Source organism: Tupaia chinensis, unplaced genomic scaffold (genome assembly GCF_000334495.1).
Source record: "Tupaia chinensis unplaced genomic scaffold, TupChi_1.0 Scaffold000165_2, whole genome shotgun sequence".
Lineage (NCBI taxonomy): Eukaryota > Metazoa > Chordata > Mammalia > Scandentia > Tupaiidae > Tupaia > Tupaia belangeri.
Window position 1 is genome coordinate 3868775 of NW_006159640.1, and position 5343 is coordinate 3874117.

Below are 5343 nucleotides of genomic sequence, written 5' to 3' on the forward strand. Positions count from 1 at the left end.
TCCTGTAATTAGTCTCTCTTTTATTGAATTTGCAGTGTTACTGTGGTCTGATCTTTCCATTTGAACTCTGGAAGTTAACAATCAACTCTGGACTTGTCTCTACCATTAGGCTGGCCATTCTCTTGATTGTTCCTTGTACTCTTATTTCTGTGTGTCTAATTTTTTAATTTTTTTTTTTACTGTGTTTCTGACTTTAGTTTTCCTGGGATAGCTCTCCCTTCAGAACTTCTTGGAGAGCTGGTTTGGTGTTGGTAAATTCTTTCAGGTTTTGTTTATCCGAGAATGTTTTTGTCTTTTTTTCCCATATGAAAGATAATTTTGCTGGGTATAGTATTCTGGGTTGAAACTGTTTTCCACTTAACACTTTGATTATATTTTCCCATTCTTTCCTTGCTTGCATTGTTTGTGATGAGAGGTCCGATGTTAGCCTTATGGGACATCATTTGAAAGTAATTTGACCTTTCTTTCTTGCCAATTTTAATTTCTGTTCTCTGTCTGTGGTTTTGGTCAATATGGTTATGATGTGCCTTGGGGAAGATCTTGGGTTGATTCTACGTGGGGTCCTTTGTATTTCTTGGGTCTGGATATTTGAATGCCTCTCCAGATTTGGAAAGTTTTCTCCCAGGATTTCATGGAATAGATTATCAATACCCTTATTAGTTTCTTCACCTGGAATACCAATGATCTGGATGTTTGGGCATTTAATAGTATCTAGTATTACTTGTATACTATTCTCATTTTTTGGGGGTATTTTCTCAGTCTTTTTTGGTTATTTTTATAGGTCAGAGGTTCTATCTTCTACATCTGAGATTCAGTTTTCTGCATGATCTAATCTGCTTTTGATATTATCAAGAGAAGTTTTGATTTCCTGTATAACAGCTTTCATCTCTAACAACCATTTGATTCTTTTTATGATGTGTATTTCCTCCTTCAGATTGTGCAAGAACTTCCTCACCTCCTGGAACTCATTGTCTCTTTTCTCTAGCATCTTCTGGAGTTTGTTGTCTCTATTCCCTTGCATCTCTATTAGCTTTGTCACTATAAATATTTTAAATTTCTTTTTGAAGAGGTTTTTGCTATAGGGTGCATGTGCTTGCCAGAAAGACAGAGAGAGACAGAGTCAGAAAGCGAGAAATCCCCCCCAGGGGGGATGGCCATGCCACAATCCCTTCTCCTCCATTCTCCTCTTGGGATCTTGAGCACGCACGCACATGCGCCCACTGTGAGTTCAAGCCACCAGGTCGGGAACTCGAACCACAGTTGACTACATGGGAGTCCAGCAACACAGCCATTATGCCAACTGCTGGTCCCAATATTTTAAAGTCTTTATCTGACATTTCTATGAGTTCCCTTTTATTCTTATTTATTTATTTATTTTCATAATCTTGTTTTATTACATTGAATCACGTATAACATTACAGTGTATTACATTTCTTTTTCAGAAGGAATACCATGAATATCAGTCAATACAAAGACATTAAAAGCCCCATCATCATCAAATAGATTTTCATTATTTTTTTACAGATTATTATTATTATTCCAAATATTTTTTTAAACATTCAATCACTATTTATCATTTTGCTTGTAAAAAGACTTTACCCAACATGAAATACTTCTCAGACCAGTCCAGTTAAGAATATTATACATGTCATCAACAGGTAATAAACCATTTTTGTGTCCCACCAATGTCATGCCTCTCTATTTTTTCTCTTATTATCCTTCTCCATACTCTTCTCTTCTCCCACAGTGTTCCACACTGTCTTCAGTATCGCTAACTATTTTTACTGCTTTCATGTCCTTCAATATTTTGATCTCTACTATAAAGTTCAGATATTCGGTATACATTAAGTAGATACATACAATATCTTTCTTTCATACCCTGGCTTGCTTCACTCAGCAATAGAACCTCCATATCTGACCACTTTCTATCAAACGTCAGGGTCTATTTGTTTTGATATGCCTCCCACTCCACTCTTCTTGCTCAGGATTGCTTTTGCAATATGGGATCTTTTATGATTCCAGACAAATTCTATCATTATCTTTTCTATTTTTTTTGGAGAGATTTTTGCTATAGAGCACGTGCACTTGCCAGAAAGACAGAGAAAGACAGAGAGAAAGAAAGCGAGAAATCACCCCCCAGGGGGGATGGCCACACCACAATCTGTTCTCTTCCATTCTCCTCTCAGGATCTTGGGCACGCACGCACACGCACCCAGCGTGAGTTTAAGCCACTAGGTCCGGGATGCAAACCGCGGTCAATTACGTGGGAGTTCAGCGACATAGCCATTATGCTAACTGCTGGTCCCATATGATTATCTTTTCTAGATCTCTGAAGAATAGCTCTAGTGTTTTGATTGGAATTGCATTAAATATGTAGATTAATTTGGGTAGAATTGCCATTTTGATCTTGTTAATGCTTCCAATCCAAAAACATGGGATGTCCTTCCACTTTTTTATGTCGTTATCAATATCCTTTTTAAGATTTTCATGGTTTTCTTTGTAAAGGTCTTTGACTTCCTTAGTTAGGCTTATCTCTGGTATCTTATACATTTTGTAGTTCCCTTGTATTCTTTGTGGAGGAATAGGGGTTATTCTTTTCCGTTAGAGGAGATATTTTTTTGGTTTCTCATATTTATTGTGCCTCTGCAGTAGTTTCTGATCACCTGATGGATTAAACAATAAATCTGAGGGTTTTTTTTTTTTTTTTGGAGAGGTTTTCACTATAGGGCGCGTGCACTCGCCAGACAGACAGAGAGAGACATAGAGACAGAAAGAGAGAAATCACCCCCCAGAGGGGATGGTCACGCCTCAATCCCTTCTCCTCCATTCTCCTCTCGGGATCTTGGGCATGCATGCACACGCGCCCGGCGTGAGTTTTAAGCCACCAGGTCCGGGACACAAACCGCAGTCGACTACGTGGGAGTCCAGCAACATAGCCATTACGCTAACTGCTGTTTCCCTAAATCTGAGTATTCAGAGGAGTGCAGAAGGAGGTGACCTGCAGTCTGTAAACAGTACTGTTTTTCTCCCTTTGCATGGCTGATTCAATGAAAACTGAGGATTAATCTGACCCTAAAAGTATTCAGATATTTGGCTGCTGAGAACTTAAACCTGTCTAGAAAATCAGTGTGGAGGCTGAGCAGAAAAACGAGAAAGGTAAATAGAAAAGGAAGAGAAATAGAAAAAATAAAAAGAGGAAAAAAAGACAAAATCAATAAGAAAAAGAGAAGAAAACAATTTTTGTCTAAAAATGAAAACTGCACAGTGCACTAGTGTGCTGCATGAATGGGGCTGCTCGAAACTCAAATATAGATGGCTGCTGATTGACTTATCCTATGGGGATAGGGAGAAAGGTAAGAATTAGAAAGACAAAAGAGCAGCAGAGAGCTAAGGTTAAAAATTAAAAAAAAAAGAGAGATAGAGAGATGGTAAGAGATAGAGAAAATAAGTAGGGTGCTTTAACCTGGCTCCTGGCTAGACCTGGGGAGTAGGAAGGTGAAGTCTGGGTAGAGGGTTTTCAGGGGTCAAAATCCTCTATTGCACTGTTTTTTTTTTTTTTTTCATCTCAAGCCCTTTTTGAACATTTTTAAAATTCAATTTTATTTATTTCATGATAGACACCCTTGATAGGATGTCAACAAGCTGTGATCCTCCCCCTAGCCTCCCAGCCAGCCAGGATCATGGGTGCGTTTGGGCATGCCCAGTTCCTTCAGGTCAACTTGGAACCTAAACCCAGGCCTCCCATATGGCTCTAGTATCATGTAGTGGTACACCATCACCTGCAACACTGCAATTAGGCCGCAATTAGGCCATCTTTTTAAATCTTTCCTAGAATTATCATCTTTCTATTTTCACTACCCATACGTTCTTGCATGTTGTCTTCTCTTTTTTTATGAGAACTTTAGCATATTAATTATAGTTATTTTAAATTCATAATTGTAGTTCTTTTAAGTCTATGGTCTGATCATTTCAATATCCCTACCATATCTGACTCTGATTCTGATGCTTGTGCAGTCTCTTCAAATTGTTTCTTTTGCCCATTATTATGCTTTGTAACATTTTGCTGTAAACCAGGCATGATGAAGTGGTCTGATTTGGGGGACAGGGAATTTGTTTTGTTTATTTTTAATTTGCCATAGAGCACGTGTACTCACGAGAGAGAGAGAGAGAGAGAGAGAGAAAGAGAAGTTAGAAAGCACCCCCTGGGGAGGTTGATGGCCATGCTGCAATCTCTTCTCCTCCATTCTTCTCTCAGGATGCACACACATGCACCCAGTGTGTTTTCCAAGATGCCAGGTCTGAGACTTGAACTGTGTAGTCAGCCATGTGGGATCTAACCACCTTAGTCACCATGCCACAAGCTGGCCCAGGGAAATGTTTGGTTTTTGTTTTTAATTTTTGCTATAGGGCACATGTGCTCATGGAGACAGACATAGAGAATTGGAAAGTGAGAAAACACTCCCTAGGAAGGATGGCCACACTGCAATCCCTTCTTACTTTGGGCTTTCGGGAATGCATGCAAATGTGCCCAGAGTGTTTTTATCAAGTGGTTGGGTCCAGGACTTGAAATATACAGTCAATCAAGTAGGATCCAGCCACTTTAACTACCAAACTGGTTGGCCCAGGAGAATGTTTTGTAGTCTTATGATTAGGTCTTAATCTTTTAGTGAGCCTCTGTTCTTGAGTTATGAACTTCATAAATACTTTTCAATTTGTTTTTTCATTTCCATAGTACTAGGTGACTAGAGAGGATAGAAATTGAGTATTTGTTTTCCACAATATGGTTGACTAGAGGGGACTAGAGTTGGTTAATTCTCTTCTCCCGGATTCGTTAAGCTCTGATAAAACCTCCATAGGTGGGCCAGCAAGTGACATGGAGGTTAAGGCACTGGATCCCATGGGATCCAGTGGGTCAAAGATCACATTGGGCTCATGTACATGCATGCTCAAAATCCCAAGAGGAGAATGGAGGAGAAGGGACTGTGGTGTGGTCATCCCCGCTCAGGGGTGATTTCTCTCTCTCTCTCTCTCTCTCTCTGGTGAGTGCATGCAACCTATAATAACAACAAAAAACAAACAACAAAATAAAACAAAAATCTCAATAGGTTAGGCTCTGGTAAAATAATTTCACAAGGTAGACTTTGTTAAGTTAAACAGAATTCTCTGGCATATTCCAAAATGGTTACTTCCTTAACCTGTTAAAAGTCTGCAGGGATTGTTCTCCAAATTTCACGATGACAAACTGGTAGATCTACTGGACATTATACAAAATTATGCCCTCTCTTAACCCCTCTGGGGTTTTTTTTTTTTTTTTAAGAATTATTTTATTTAAATTTATTTATT